At 45.3% G+C, this 17,046-nt stretch overlaps 2 non-coding genes across 2 annotated transcripts; both read left to right on the top strand.

Moving 5' to 3' along the window:
* The first annotated feature begins 1,322 nt into the window (after positions 1-1,322).
* trnal-aag (transfer RNA leucine (anticodon AAG)) lies at positions 1,323-1,404 on the top strand. Its single transcript has one exon. It is a non-coding gene; the product is annotated as a tRNA-Leu (tRNA).
* A 2,763-nt stretch (positions 1,405-4,167) lies between these two features.
* Positions 4,168-4,249, top strand: trnal-aag (transfer RNA leucine (anticodon AAG)). The gene has a single exon. It is a non-coding gene; the product is annotated as a tRNA-Leu (tRNA).
* The last annotated feature ends 12,797 nt before the right edge of the window (positions 4,250-17,046 follow it).

Below are 17,046 nucleotides of genomic sequence, written 5' to 3'. Positions count from 1 at the left end.
GCCCATGGCAGTCTTTTAAAGCTGGTAGTAGTGGCGGCGAAGTTAATTTTTTATAGATAATATTGGATCAAGTAGCCTCGCCATTCCATGCGTGACGTGCGCAAAGTGTAATTCCTGTCTTTATAGTGTGCTTGTTAGAGACTAAGCTGGCACCCAGAGCGCTTTAAATCCGGGAGTCAGCAGCCCAAGACAATAGAGCTTCCTTCGTCTATGTTTTTTGCGTGAAGGGGGAAACCATGCGTGTGCTGCAAACGATCTTAGTATCGAAGTGCCGTCCCACATAGCCGATCCGAACAATCTGCTTTACAGAGGAGCACTGCCGGAGCTTATCGTTGGCAAACTGAAGACCAGGCTGACCTCTTCTGTGACTCTTGAACACTGAGTCTCAAGGTTGTGAATTCAAGCTCCACGCTGGCGGGAAATTCCATAGGTAATGATCACATTTTCTTGCATGCTAATCAAAAGAAATATTAAGAAACTTTTCCCGATACCAGTTTTTTACAAAAGTAAAGGCACACGGCACATGTGTGTCACATCACGTCCGAGTTTAGTGACAACTACCTCAGAGATTGTAAGCTGGGTAGTTTCAGATCAGATCACTTTTTGTATCAAAGGTTCAAGCAAACCCGAATACTTTTGCAAGAGACATTTCAGAATCCCAGTCAAATCCAGTACGATTGCTGGATCCTTTGAATTCGACTGAACTATAGCACAGATCTGCAGTCCACCATTAGAATACTGTGGGTGTGCTGTATAAGGCATACCGCCCAAAATAGTTCTAAAACAGGAGAAGCATCCTCGTTTAGGAATGTGGTATAAAGTGAAATGGTCTGGGAAGAGTCCTACGTTTGAACAGTTCAAAATAGACGTCAAGGGGTATTTACGGACTCTTTCGAAATGTAAGAACAAGCTGTGCGGACCTTATCTTTATTTACTTTGTGTAATCGTTTTTCATAAAGTGTAATTGTATTATAGCATGTGCCCCTGACGATTTTCTTGATACGTTATATGTGCTCTTGTTTGTATTGTATGTAGTTTTGTTGTTCAAATAAAACGTAAAAGACACAACTTTCCGGATGCGGCTGCTGTAAAAATAAAATGACATCAAGGGTGCTGTACGCAGAGGTCTGAAACCTGCTCCACAGAAGATCTTTATCCAGAGGTGTTAAAGAAGTCGAGATCTCGCCATGGGAGGGGAAGCATCTCAGAAAAAGCAGGTGCAGTCGGTTCCACGGTCATAACGCCACTAAGTCGGGCGACAAGAGCAAAACCCACCCGGCTTCCTCCGGGCAAGTAATGAGACAAAGAGACAAAGCACAGCGGGTAGCGTGGCCGAGCGGTCTAAGGCGCTGGATTAAGGCTCCAGTCTCTTCGGGGGCGTGGGTTCGAATCCCACCGCTGCCAGGTGCTTCTGTCGAGACCCCCTTTCAGCTGGCTTCAGACAAAAGGGAGGGAACTGCTTTTTGGCAGTCTCTCGAGAAACTAAGCAAAGTGTTTAAAGATACTTTCTCAGCTTGACATCAAGGCACAAAACAAAAACCTTCTTGCGTCCTCTCAACCCAAAAGCGCTTTGCCACTTTTTGCGTTATGCAGGGCACGACGTCTGCCCAGATCACTTTTGTGTCAATGCAAATCGTAGTGTGCCCTCCGTTTTAATGTTGGCTGTGCTGGCGTGCTGCTTCTTTCTGTGAAACTTGAATGTTCTGCTTCTTCACACCAAATCATCGGCGGGGGTTGAGCTTGTTAAATCTTTGCGCATAGCGCTCCTTTGGAAGTACTTTGTCCAAGTTCAAAAGCGATCGTGGGATTTACTTCATGCGTGCCAAAAAGCATGCCTCGCACGACAGATTTAAATGGGGAATGGAGCCTGCTTCTTGCTGTTTTTCCTGTGGTTGCAGTTACAAAGTTGATCGTGCTTTCACATTCTGTTAACAGTATTCACTGGCTGAGCTTTATCAGTTGGTTCGTAAAGGAATCTCTGCTTCGGTTCCAGAAAAGTCATCTGTGGTGTGTTTTTTTCCGTGCCCATGGCAGTCTTTTAAAGCTGGTAGTAGTGGCGGCGAAGTTAATTTTTTATCCTCTTTAAAAGAATAAGGACGGGCTGGGGCGAGCTCCATTTACCACTCTTTCAGCTAACCGCCGAACTCCCGAACTGATTACACTGCAGAGCCACAGGCGCCTCGCTTTTCTCCATTCTCTGGGTCAGGGTGAAAAAAAACTTGCTGGTATTAGCTGGCCTGCTGGGAGCACCTCTTCTTCACTGATAAGCAAGATTTGTGTGTCATCTTTCTCAAGCTGTATAGATTTCTTTCAAAACAAGTTGTTCCAGAAAGGAAACGAACACTTGCATTCACCTGAATTAAAAGGCATGGGATTTGCCCGTAAGGATAAATTCTGTACAGTAAGACAGGAAGAAAGGCACCACTGGGAATCGGACCCAGGATCTCCTGTTTACTAGACAGGCGCTTAAGCCAACTAAGCCACGGCGCCGGCAAAGTGCTGTCCTTTGACAGCCACATGGACACGTCTCAACTGCTCTGAGACATCTGCATTCGGTGTGGACCGAGCCTGCTCGCCTTGCAAGTTTCCTCATTTACATGCGATAGCTCCACCACTAAGAGAAAGGATGAGAAATGGCTTTTATCTGGCACTTTTCATGTCAGAGGATCTCAATCTGCTTTCCGTGTACAAGAGGATGTCCAACTCATGTAGCTAAAGACGTAGACGACAGTGCTCCACTGAAATCTTGATCTCACAACCCTCGGCATGACTCCTCTGTGTTCTGCTTTAGACAAAGGGGGGAAAAGACTTCTTTCATCACACGTTTTGCACTGTTTACGGTGTTTGCAGTGCTCTTTCTTAAATGAAAACCAGGAATCGGCACCATATGAGGTGAGACTAGATAATATTGGATCAAGTAGCCTCGCCATTCCATGCGTGACGTGCGCAAAGTGTAATTCTTGTCTTTATAGTGTGCTTGTTAGAGACTTAGCTGGCACCCAGAGCGCTTTAAATCCGGGAGTCAGCAGCTCAAGACAATAGAGCTTCCTTCGTCTATGTTTTTTGCGTGAAGGGGGAAACCATGCGTGTGCTGCAAACGATCTTAGTATCGAAGTGCCGTCCCACATAACCGATCCGAACAATCTGCTTTACAGAGGAGCACTGCCGGAGCTTATCGTTGGCAAACTGAAGACCAGGCTGACCTCTTCTGTGACTCTTGAACACTGAGTCTCAAGGTTGTGAATTCAAGCTCCACGCTGGCGGGAAATTCCATAGGTAATGATCACATTTTCTTGCATGCTAATCAAAAGAAATATTAAGAAACTTTTCCCGATACCAGTTTTTTACAAAAGTAAAGGCACACGGCACATGTGTGCCACATCACGTCAGAGTTTAGTGACAACTACCTCAGAGATTGTAAGCTGGGTATTTTCAGATCAGATCACTTTTTGTATCAAAGGTTCAAGCAAACCCGAATACTTTTGCAAGAGACATTTCAGAATCCCAGTCAAATCCAGTACGATTGCTGGATCCTTTGAATTCGACTGAACTATAGCACAGATCTGCAGTCCACCATTAGAATACTGTGGGTGTGCTGTATAAGCCATACCGCCCAAAATAGTTCTAAAACAGGAGAAGCATCCTCGTTTAGGAATGTGGTATAAAGTGAAATGGTCTGGGAAGAGTCCTACGTTTGAACAGTTCAAAATAGATGTCAAGGGGTATTTACGGACTCTTTCGAAATGTAAGAACAAGCTGTGCGGACCTTATCTTTATTTACCTTGTGTAATCGTTTTTCATAAAGTGTAATTGTATTATAGCATGTGCCCTTGACGATTTTCTTGATACGTTATATGTGCTCTTGTTTGTATTGTATGTAGTTTTGTTGTTCAAATAAAACGTAAAAGACACAACTTTCCGGATGCGGCTGCTGTAAAAATAAAATGACATCAAGGGTGCTGTACGCAGAGGTCTGAAACCTGCTCCACAGAAGATCTTTATCCAGAGGTGTTAAAGAAGTCGAGATCTCGCCATGAGAGGGGAAGCATCTCAGAAAAAGCAGGTGCAGTCGGTTCCACGGTCATAACGCCACTAAGTCGGCGACAAGAGCAAAACCCACCCGGCTTCCTCCGGGCAAGTAATGAGACAAAGAAACAACACACAGCGGGTAGCGTGGCCGAGCGGTCTAAGGCGCTGGATTAAGGCTCCAGTCTCTTCGGGGGCGTGGGTTCGAATCCCACCGCTGCCAGGTGCTTCTGTCGAGACCCCCTTTCAGCTGGCTTCAGACGAAAGGGAGGGAACTGCTTTTTGGCAGTCTCTCGAGAAACTAAGCAAAGTGTTTAAAGATACTTTCTCAGCTTGACATCAAGGCACAAAACAAAAACCTTCTTGCGTCCTCTCAACCCAAAAGCGCTTTGCCACTTTTTGCGTTATGCAGGGAACGACGTCTGCCCAGATCACTTTTGTGTCAATGCAAATCGTAGTGTGCCCTCCGTTTTAATGTTGGCTGTGCTGGCGTGCTGCTTCTGTCTGTGAAACTTGAATGTTCTGCTTCTTCACACCAAATCATCGGCGGGGGTTGAGCTTGTTAAATCTTTGCGCATAGCGCTCCTTTGGAAGTACTTTGTCCAAGTTCAAAAGCAATCGTGGGATTTACTTCATGCGTGCAAAAAGCATGCCTCGCACGACACCTCTACATACTCGACCACCACTGCATCACACAGCTGCCAGCGCACCTCACCGTGCCACATAGCTGCAAGCGCACCTCACCGTGCCAGGCCACCACTGCATCATACAGCTGCCAGGGCACCTCTCCGTGTCAGGCCACCACTGCGTCACACATATTTCAGCGCCATATATTTCATGGATATTATGGAATATAATGGATGGATATCTTAGTTATCTTTCTAGTTCACAGGTTTGCATGCATAATTTAATTTTGAAAGCCACTGAGACATCAGGTACTACTGTTGTATTTATGAAAAAGAAACAAAACAAAAAACATACTAACAACTATGCCATCCTACTCCTTAGTTAATACATTTTATTATTCATCAACAGTTAACATTGTTAGCAAAATATTTTGAATTATATTTAACCCTATTTTTTCTTTAGTTTTGTATTTAACTTATTATATGATAGTCAGACTTAATGTATATTTGAACAATGAAAATATATTTTTACAAGATTTTACATTAAGCACTTAAAATTAATATGGTTCATAATAGTAAACTGTAACATGCTGTAACAAGATCGGTTAAACTGTGAAGAAAATGCTTTCAGAGAAAATGTTTCAGGTGTGAAGAACATAGATCTCCAATGCAATTTCAACCAAACCTGTTCCCACACACCCTGCCCCCACTACCATTAGAATATACACAAACATTTTAGCGTTTCATTCTGAGCAGAAGACCCTCACACCTGAAGAGTGCTGGCTGTGACGAATTAAACCGGTTTTACAGGTTTCAATCACAGACCATGTGACATGGGAGTCAGGAAACTAACACACAGCGCCACTGGATTTGATAACGCTATAAAAACGCTATAAAATAATGTGACTTTAACAGAACAAGTTTACAGCACAGTACAAAAATAAATGCTGACCATGACTTTAGAAGCATAAATTGCCTTACACTCAATTTAAACACAAGCTGTCTTTAGCCCTCTAAGCTGGTTCATACAGAAATGTAGAGATCCAGGCTCAGAACACACAGCTTCATTAGCGAATACATATGCAGGACAACTAGAGAAGACGTTTTACAGAGGATGGATTTTTAGAAACATCCCATCAGTGACATCACTGAAGTCAACTCCTAGGTACTGTAACTGTCATGTGGATAGTTTCACAAGAATCAGACAAAGGTTTAAGCATCGCTTGTTCTAGATAAAACTGCAAAAAAAAAAACAACAACCAATAATGTACTTCTTTGCGGCTCTGTTTGCCCAAATCATATATTCACAACGTGAAATCTAGAAAATAATATTACGTAACCAAAATCCGCAATATGGAAACAGAACCTGTGTAATTGTTGATAGATGATGTACTCGTAACATTTTTTCAAGACGAACTACAACATTTAAAAAATGACTTGTATGTACTTGATATCTCTAATCAATCCACGGGTCCCAGCACAAAACTAAACTAAAACAGATACCGTTTCGCGCTTCTTATTAGTTGCTCAAAAAGTAATTTGACCATATGAAATGCATCATATAAACCTAGAAACATATACGTGAGCAGTACTTAAGCACTGTAGTATCGGTGTTAAGACATACCTTTCAAATACTGTAAATCAAGTTAAAAATATCTCAAGACCGATTCTGGTCATAATGAAACCATGTTACGTGTATGTTTTCTTTTTCATCTTGAAATAACTCATTTCTAAATACCTTTTTCACTGTTAACATCTTGCAGCAACTCTGCGACAAAATATACACTCTGACAGTTCATCCTGCTACCAACATTAAATAAAACAAATCTTAAGATTTCTATATTTATGTCTTTATTTAGTGGTTTCATTAGTGACAAAGGCTAAACTTTCTTGGAAAAATGTATTTTATGTGTTGCTGAAAAAACTGACTTGCTTTAACAAAATATGTTTACAAATCCTTTCACCTGGCATTTTCGTAGTTAGAAATTATGGAACGCTCTGTTAAAAGCAAGGGAGTTTTTATGTCCGTTGCAGTTCTTTTGCAACATGAATATAATTATATTGTTATTAATTTCTTGAGATACGCGATTCCATATTATATTCCCTTTTAATCAAATTCTAAAAGTATGCTTGTTGACTCCGGTATCGCGTTAGTTAAAGACTTCGAAGCTTACAATGTTTATGAAGAAATGAAATACTGGTGTGTATTTTTTTCTTTAAAGTACCGAGACCAGCCATATACTGTATGTTTATGTTCCAAAATTAATAACGTTTATGGCCTTCACACGCGTTACAGTATGCTCCTATTCTTTTTATGCTCAGAAGAGCCCACACACTCAGCTCTTAACCCCAGTGTGCAGAAAGGGTCAAAACGTGTTTCTCAGCAGAAATAAACATGTTTCTGCAAGTTTGGTCAATCCCATGTAAGTTATGGGGCAGTAACAGCACACGTTTCAAAACGTGTTTTTCAGCCCGAAATAAACGCGTTTTTTCAGACAACTGAATCCCCATGTAATAATATTTCCCTTCAGTGGTAAAATTAGATATGAATATTCAATACTTAAATGGGCACAGTTAAGACATGAAATATACATATTCATACTGTATACAGTTTGCATACGGTAATATGTTTATGTTACGTGATTAAAAAATAAATAAATAAAAATGAGAAGTCCAGCACCAGCTGGATTCGAACACACAACCTGCCAGTTGGCAGTCATGCACCTAGACCAGTGGGCTACAAGACAGCTCACATGAACACATAGGCGAAACAGCCCTACAGAGCCCTGTCGCAGTACATGGATATAATCATACCGTTATTAAATTCTTGAGATACGCGATTCCATATTATATTCCCTTTTAATCAAATTCTAAAAGTATGCTTGTTGACTCCGGTATCACGTTAGATAAAGACTTCGAAGTTTACAATGTTTAGGGAGAAATGGAATACTGGTGTGTATTTTTTTCTTTAAAGTACCAAGACCAGCTATATACTGTATGTTTATGTTCCAAAATTAATATCGTTTATGGCCTTCACACGCGTTACAGTATGCTCCTATTCTTTTTATGCTCAGCTACTCAGATTTCCCTTCAGTGGTAAAATTCAATATCTACAACGGGCACAGTAAAGACGTTTACAGTAAGTCTTTCTACGACAGACCAACGGACCACGAGTGCCCCTGTCGGTCAACCAATCACATACCGCGGTATTTTGCGTCATCGCGCGTCACGATGCACGACGCCGTAGCCAATTACCTCCGGTATGTGTCTGTACCGCGCACTTTGAATGGCTGCATCTGTAAGGAGATTGGAAAATATAAGAGCGTCTTAAACGTATAAGTACAGTACAGGTGGACGTAAAAGTAGTTAGATAAACAGTTTTTGTATTTTTATACAATTAGTTGCAATAGTGGAAACAATTTGGATTTTTTCGAATGTCTCGAAACCAGACATACTGAAACGCTGTAGGTTTAGAATCGAGATTGGGGAGAATAACGTCTTGTGAGAAGATCTGTTTACCTAACGATTAGATCCTGTAAATCCCTTGTAGCCTCCCTAAGTCTGTCCCAGTCCAGTGGATAAAAATGTATTGTTAATGGAGTGTTGGTTTCTCTGTTAGGGGATACTGGAGCACTACTGTCATGCTTGTTTCACTCCTCTGTTCAACAGTGTGCTATAGAGTAATGTATATGGGGAGACGGCAGGAAGCCACAGGAGTATTGGGGCAGCAAGTTTTACTTGCCGAGTACCAGATTTTAATGGGTGGTTTTATCCCAGATCTATTGGGTTGGAATATTATGCATTACAAAGAATGACTATCCAGAACAGGGTATCACATGGCTTCAACTGACTGTGATCACTCAGTATGTTGATGGTTTTCTGAGTTCTTCCCCTGACGAGGAAACCCACAAGTCTGAGTTGCTTCAGCTTTAGAGTGTCTAATATTAAGCAGTTATAATAAGGCCCTTTTGTGTCGAGCATTGTGGAATTTTAACAGGGCCAGGGTGCAATGTTTTTACGGGTTGAGCACAACTTTTAACAGATCTGCTTAAGGGGGGAGTGCAGTACAAGGACAAGATTGCCTTGGTTCCAGCAGCAAAAGCCGCCTGTAATCAACCAGATGGATCAACCATTCCTTTATATGTAAGTGTGGACAAAGGGTTACTGTATATGTATATAATGTATGTATTTGTTGCATGTAGGCCACAATTCTGGATGGCTATGGAGAAATAGGATTCTCTCACAACGGCAGGGACTCCAGTTAAGAATACTGGGCTTGTCTCTGAACTGATTTGTAGTTTTACAGCTGCCGACAGAAGCAGCTTGAGTAAGGTGTAAATAACACAATAAATAAAGAATTCCAGTAACTCAAGGTAACAACCATGCAGATGCAGATGCCAGACGAGCGGCACTGGGAGAGCGGGAGTCTGAGACCCCTGTGAAACCTCTATTGGGGAAAGGGGAGAATTCAGGTTGAGGGCTTTAATAGATGTTTAATAGTGGTTAGAACAAATGTGTAAAAATGTGGGGTTGTATAATGATGGGATGTGGGCTGGCACATACCCAAGTGTATGACAAAGATGATCCCGTGGTACGGACTGCCCTTCCCCTTGGATACTGATCTAGGGGCATACTACACTGGGAAGGTGTGCCAGGCTGTAATTGCCTCACTAGGGGTAAGTTAGAAGTCACATTGCCCCCATCACCCACAGTCTGAAAGACCAACTAAGGAAATATCAACTGAAGGAACACCGTGGGTAGATGCTCTACCTGCAGTCCTGTGCGGTTTGCGGGCTGGAGCAAACAGAACTCTGAGACTGAGCCCATTTGAGATCATCACGGGCAGCCAAAGAAGCTCCCTGGAGGCCAAGTTTGGCTAACGCACTGATGAATTAACTAACTCTCTATTAAAGTATTGTAGGTTTGTTAACTGAAGCAGTGCACAGGGCTCGTGAACAGGTGCCGGACGCTTGGGGACCTCCAGTAGAGGGGAGACACGACCGGATACCTGGCGAGTGGGTGTAGGTGAAGAAGAGATACCCTGCCAGACGTTGCAATCCTGCTGGGAGGGACCATATCAAGTGCCTCCAACTACTGACTGTGCCATCTGAGTGACAGGATGAGATCGCTGGATCCGCGTATCGCACTTTCACCGACCCACGGCACCAGAGACTGAGTGAACAGAAAGAAGGATGTTGTTACCGTTTCTGTGTCTGATGTTTCCTAAGACCAACAGTGTGCTTGTTAGGCCTGAGGAGCATTACTGGGGATATGGTATCAATACATTCCGGGTGTTGGCATATCTATAAGCCAAAAAATTATAATCGGAGTTGGGTCAGTATTGCTGTTCCAAGATCCTGACGATAGATCTCCACATGGCTGAGGTCTGCGTTTGGGTCCTGGAGTAGGACTTTATGTATTTGTAGAATTAGGGTTGTTTTATATGTATAATTGTAACTATCACTTGTACAAAAACATCAATAACATCTTGTTGTAACTGTGGAACACACAATGTCATGGTAATGCATGCCTGTACATCTAAAAAGGAAAGATCTGCCCTGACATTGTATGTGTAAAAATAGGCAGTCCTGACGTATGCCATATTTTATAAGGGGGGAATGAAGTAAGAGATAAGATGTAAAAAGGGTTAACTTAAGTCAGTTCTGCCTGAAAATTAGACTTCTAAGCAACAGGGGTTTATGGAAGGAAAGGGGGTTAACTGATAAGGATGCGAACAAGGAACCCCCTGGGGGCATAATCTTAAACTGACCATTTGGCCAGGGCCTCTTAACTGGCCAAATACCATGACCCCCCCCCTTACCATAACATTGAATGACGTCTGAAGCAGCAAGCAAGGACTATATAACCTAAAAGTTTGTACCGGCACATCGAACAATACTTCGGTTTTGTTGTTTCTTGCAGGAAACAAGACGTCGGCTTTATTGTTCCTTGCATGCAATAAACTCATCTGTTTTACTTCATCTTGGGATCAAGAACCTTATTCCTTCTGTTACAACAGTACCAAACGCACGTTTCTTCTGTAACCGGAGCCGATCATTTGCAATTGGGCTGTGCCGACAGACCAGGACGAGCTCTGTCGGCTCAAAAGCAGTGCAGGACCTGCAAGAACAACAGAAAGATTAGCATCCAGCGGGGGCCTCTTAGTGAGCCCAAGATCTCATCAAGAATCGGCTCCAGCAACAGGGCTGGGCGCATTGTTCCATTCTCCGACCACTCTCGGTGTAAACAAGTCCCTCCTGGTCTCTGCTTGAATTGCACTTTCCTGCGTTTGCTTTGGTGTAAGTGGCTTCCCCTGCATGGGCGAATGTGAAGAAGATCCTTAGTAAGTCATTGAAAAAAACCGAGAAGAGGTCGAAGTGGCCTCTGTCGTTCATCAACGATCCAGTTAGGCAGTACTCCTCTGTAAAGCGCCGTTCGTTCACATCGATTGGCTTTTTCTTGCCTTCATTCGTGCAAGTAGTAAAAGCAGACGCCCCTATTCTGCCGTGACCCGGATTCAAACCGGGGTTGTTGCGGCCACAACGCAAAGTACTGACCACTATATGATCACGGCGAATTACCGATACACATGTAGCAGGGCGGAAAAGGATGTGCTCTCTTCGTGTGACATAATTCGGAAAAGTCCTGACATTGCATTTCAACTGAGCCCCAGTATACATCGACCCTTCGACACTCTGAGTGACAACTCTCTTTCGTGTTCTCATATTTATGTAGTTTGCTTGCATGATGCCCGGAACAGCAGGGTTGTGTGCTCCCATATGGTTTAGCGGTTATGATTCCTAGTTTTCACCCAGGCAGCCCGAGTTCGACTCCCGGTATGGGAACGTGTCAGTTTTGCCTCCTGCTTTCCAAAAGATCAGCACCGTGTACGAAGGAACCGCATTAAAACTACTCGAACGTGCAAAACGTGCGAGAAGAGGGGGCGCTTGTTTCCAGCCGAAACTTCTCGCGTGTGAGACGAGCTGATCATCGCTGCAGGAGGGTTACTCTGGTAGACAGGGCTGACCTTCGGCAATAGGATTTATAGTCTCTAAGATGATATTTGCACTTTCTGGAGAGGCGATTTTCTCCACTTCAGTAGCCCGATTTCGTCGATTGCGTGGAGAGGGCTGTAGAATGTGGCGCCGCCTTTCCTGCTCCGTCCATGACAGGCGTGCTGGTCTCTGGAGAGAGAGCACGGTCCATCAGCGCACTCCAATAAAGGCACTGGAAGCAGCTGAATCGCATTGGCGAAGCTCAGCGCTGGGCCGCTGGGCACGTCTTACCACCGTTTCCGTAGTGTAGTGGTTATCACGTTCGCCTCACACGCGAAAGGTCCCCGGTTCGAACGGGCGAAAACAGACATCTTTTGTCGCCAGGCACAAAAGGGGATTGGGGATTCGTCTAGCGCTGTGATCGAACAGACCCACTCACCTCTTAGTGTGGCAAGATCTGCACAGTGCATGTCACAGCGCATCCTGCTTTCACTTCAAGGCGCGTCCTGATGTACCCCAGTCTCCCGCGTGACAGGTGGGGACAGGTGACAGGTCCTATACTAACGAGGAAGACATCGCTCTCTCCGACCCCCCGGCATCGTGTCCCGACCCACCGTGCTGGAAGCCGACGCGTGCTGTGATTCCTTTACGGAGCAGAAATGACAACCGAGGAGCCGAGAGATCATTTCAGCATTTCGCGTCTGAACGGAAAACACAAACGACCAACTCGGAATGACTTGCCTTTGACGCTTCTCAAAGCGTTCTTTGTGCACGACGACTGCGCCGCCTAGCAGATACAAATGGGTTGTACAACTTTGAACTAGCAAATGTTTTTTATTTGTCTTTTGTCTTTTAAATGTCTTTTAGCCCAGTTCGATCTGTCTCCCAGAATCACCAGGGCGCACACACACACACCCGTGCCGTTGAAGTGCTCTGCTTCATTTCTAAGGGCAACTCAACATTCACTCCTACCCCGAGTGCAGAAAAGACAGCGTCCGCAGCAATAACAGCTCAGGTCTCTGCACAGGAGCTAAGCTGCCCCCGTCTCCTCTGCTCTGCGGCTCCTGCGGAGCGGAGTCCTGCCTGGAGCCGTGTTTGCAGGCGGCGGCTCCCCGCGCCCTGTCTGTGCGTCGTGTCCAAGAGCTCCTGGGAGGAAGAGAGAGCCCTCCCACTCGGGGGCTTTTCCACGTTCTGTGTGAGGAGGGGCGGGTGTGTCCAATAGCTTATCGAGCAGAAGCCTGGGGCGGCGGAGAGCTGGAGGGTGGGTGTCAGGGCCATACGACACTTCTTTATGCAGGGAGTGGCAGGGGTGGGATGTCAGGGCCTGACGATACTGCTTTACGCAGATAGTGGCGGGGGTGGGATGTCAGGGCCATATGATAGTGCTTAACGCAGGGAGTGGAGGGGGTGGAATGTCAGAGCTTGACGTCACTGCTTTAAGCACAGAGTGGACGGGTGGGTGTCAGGGCCATACGACACTTCTTTACGCAGAGAGTGGCAGGGGTGGGATGTCAGGGCCTGACGAGACTGCATTATGCTGAGAGTGGAGGGGTGGGTCTCAGGGCTATACGACACTGCTTTACACAGTGAGTGGCGAGGGTGGGATGTCAGGGCCTGACAACACAGCTTAACGCAGAGAGTGGAGGGTGGGTTCAGGGCCATACGACACTTCTTTACGTAGAGAGTGGCAGGGGTGGGATGTCAGGGCTTGACGACACTGCGTTATGTAGAGAGTGGAGGGGAGGGTTTCAGGGCCATAAGAGACTGCTTTATACAGAGAGTGGAGGGATTGGTGTCAGGGCCATATGACACTGCTTTACACAGAGAGTGGCGGGGGTGGGAGGTCAGGGCCTGACAACACAGCTTAACGCAGAGAGTGGAGGGGTGGGTGTCAGGGCTAGACGACACTGTTTTATGCAGAGAGTGGAGGGGTGGGTCTCAGGGCCTTATGACAGTGTTTTACACAGAAAGTGGCGGGGGTGGGATGTCAGGGCCTGACAACACAGCTTAACGCAGAGAGTGAAGGGGTGGGTGTCAGTGCCATACGACACTTCTTTACGTAGAGAGTGGCGGGGGTGGGATGTCAGGGTCTGAAGATACTGCTTTTCGCAGAGAGCGGAGGAGGTGGGTAACGACAGTGCTTTCCACTGAGAGTGGTGGGGGTGGGATGTCATGGCCATAAGACACTGCTTTATGCAGAGAGTTGAGGGATTGATGTCAGGGCCATACGACAGTGCTCCACTCAGGCTTCTGCTTGAATTTGTACTCCTCCTCTCTCTCCCTACCTCTACCTCTCCCTCTCTCTACCTCTCTCCCTACCTCTCCCTTTTCCCCTCCCTACCTCTCTCCCTACCTCTATTTCAATTCAAGGTGCTTTATTAGCATGACCGATGGGTACAATCAGTGTTGCCAAAACAAATAAAAATAATAAAAATAACATGGAACAAAACAAGAAATAGAAGTAAAATAACATCTACAGACATGTTACAGACATTTACAACAAAGACATATTATAAAATATTGACATATACTGTAGGCGGCTGGAGTATTATTGGGAGACAGACTCACTGTTCCTCAGGCTGTGACAGGAGATCACATACTGGGCTGCCAGATCAACTGAGTTCCCTCCTCCCTCTCCCAGTAGGATTGGGACCCGTTGTGGTTTTGGCAGGTGTGGGAACTCTGAGATTAGATTTCTGAATTTCGGGAAGAATGTTTCTCTAATCCCAGAGTATCTGTCACAGTGCAGTAGGGAGTGCACCTCTGTCTCTATTTCTCCCTGCTGGCAGTGGGAGCACAGCCTGTCCTCTCTGGGCAGCCAGGTCTGCCTGTGTCGCCCAGTTTCTATGGCCAGGTTGTGGTCACTGAGCCTGTACTTCGTCAGGGTCTGTTTCTGTTTGTTATTTGTTATTTTGGTCAGATATTCGGCTAGTGTGTATTGTCTGTTTAAGGTTCTGTAGCATTCCAGTTTATGTTGTGTTTGTGTGTGTGTGTCCCAGTGTGTGAGATATTGCTGTTTGATCTGTGCTGTGATGTGGTTGAGTCTGGGTTGTGGTGCTCTACCTCTCTCTCTCTGTGGGGCCAGCAGGGGGCGCTCACCCTGCGGTCTGTGTGGGTCCTATTGCCCCAGTATAGTGACGGGGGACACGATCTGGCCCACCAGCGACGAGCAGGTTACCAGATCTTGACAAAGGGGGCAACTCTTAGTCGTATGAGCTTAGTCACACATCGCAGCGATTAAAAAAACAAAATAAACGTATTATGTCCGTTACTAACGACTTTTTTTTCCAACATTGAAAGGCTCTTTCCTGGGTGATTTTCTACCGCGCCTGGGGCTCTTCATTTCTCCTCGGTGTCTCATCGCGGGCGGATTTGAAACAGACCACAGAACTCTCATCCTGCATCACCAATCTTACACAGGTGGGACGGAGCTGGATTTCTGTCTGGAAAATAAACTCCAGAGTGAGAGAGAGCAGAGAGGGGTAGGGAGAGGTAGAGTGGTAGAGAGGTAGAAAGAGGGAGAGAGGTGGAGGGCGAGGGAGAGGGAGAGAGGTGGAGAGAGAGGGGGTTAGGGAGAGAGGGAGAAGTAGAGAAAGGGAGAGGTAGAGGTAGGGAGAGAGGTAGGGAGGGGAAAAGGGAGAGGTAGAGAGAGGGAGAGGTAAAAGTAGGGAGAGAGAGGGAGGAGGAGTACAAATTCAAGAAGGGGAAAATCCACAACACAACACAGGCATCGGCATGCGTGGGCTACAAAAGGAACAAGTAAAATGTTTCTTCTGGGCTGAAAAGAGAAAGAAGGAAAACACACCGTTGCGGCGCTACGACACGAAGACGCCGAGCCAGTTGAGCACAGCAAACCCAACCTGTTCTCACAAGTTGCTTGCGCTTCAGGCGAAATAAAAGCTGCTGAGCTAAATCAGGAAAGCGGTAACTATTAGGACTGCTCACTGTTCCTCAGGCTGGGACAGGAGAGCACAAACTGTATTATTATTATTGAGAGACAGGCTCACTGTCTGTTCCTCAGGCTGGGACAGAGGATCACACACTGTATTATTATTATTTAGAGACAGGCTCACTGTCTGTTCCTCAGAGTTTGACAGGAGATCCCACACTGAATAATTATTATAGAGAGACAGGCTCACTGTATGTTCCGCAGGCTGGGTCAGGAATTCACACAGTATTATTATTATTATTGAGAGACAGTCTCACTGTCTGTTCCTCAGGCTGGGACAGGAGATCAAACACTGTATTATTATTATTGAGAGACAGGCTCACTGTCTGTTCCCCAGGCTGGGACAGGAGATAACACTGTATTATTATTGAGAGACAAACTCACTGTCTGTTTCCCAGGCTGGGACAGGAGATAACACTGTATTATTATTGAGAGACAAACTCACTGTCTGTTCCTCAGGCTGGGACAGTAGTTCACACTGTATTATTATTATTGAGAGTCTGGCTCACTGTTCCCCAGGCTGGGACAGGAGATCCCACACTGTATTATTATTATTTAGAGACAGACTCACTGTCTTTTCCTCAGTCTGGGACAGGTGGTCACACACTGTGTATTATTATTGAGACAGGCTCACTGTCTGTTCCTCAGGCTGGGACAGTAGATCACACTGTATTATTATTATTTTGAGACAGGCTCACTGTTTGTTCCTCAGGCTGGGACAGGAGATCCCACACTGAATTATTTTATAGAGAGACAGGCTCACTGTATGTTCCGCAGGCTGGGTCAGGAACTCACACAGTATTATTATTATTATTGAGAGACAGTCTCACTGTCTGTTCCTCAGGCTGGGACAGGAGATCACACACTGTATTATTATTATTATTGAGAGACAGGCATACTGTCTGTTCCCCAGGCTGGGACAGGAGATAAAACTGTATTATTATTGAGAGACAAACTCACTGTCTGTTCCTCAGGCTGGGACAGTAGATCACACTGTATTATTATTATTGAGAGTCTGGCTCACTGTTCCCCAGGCTGGGACAGGAGATCCCACACTGTATTATTATTATTTAGAGACAGACTCACTGTCTTTTCCTCAGTCTGGGACAGGTGGTCACACACTGTGTATTATTATTGAGACAGGCTCACTGTCTGTTCCTCATGCTGGGACAGTAGATCACACTGTATTATTATTATTAATATTATTGAGAGTCTGGCACACTGTTCCCCAGGCTGGGACAGGAGATCACACACTGTATTATTATTATTTTGAGACAGGCTCACTGTTTGTTCCTCAGGCTGGGACAGGAGATCCCACACTGAATTATTATTATAGAGAGACAGGCTCACTGTATGTTCCGCAGGCTGGGTCAGGAACTCACACAGTATTATTATTATTATTGAGAGACAGTCTCACTGTCTGTTCCTCAGGCTGGGACAGGAGATCCCA

Source organism: Lepisosteus platostomus, unplaced genomic scaffold (assembly GCF_059453375.1).
Source record: "Lepisosteus platostomus isolate fLepPlt1 unplaced genomic scaffold, fLepPlt1.hap1 Scaffold_66_H1, whole genome shotgun sequence".
NCBI lineage: Eukaryota > Metazoa > Chordata > Actinopteri > Semionotiformes > Lepisosteidae > Lepisosteus > Lepisosteus platostomus.
The sequence above is the reverse complement of the archived record's forward strand: the minus strand, read 5'-3'. Positions and strand labels throughout refer to the sequence as shown.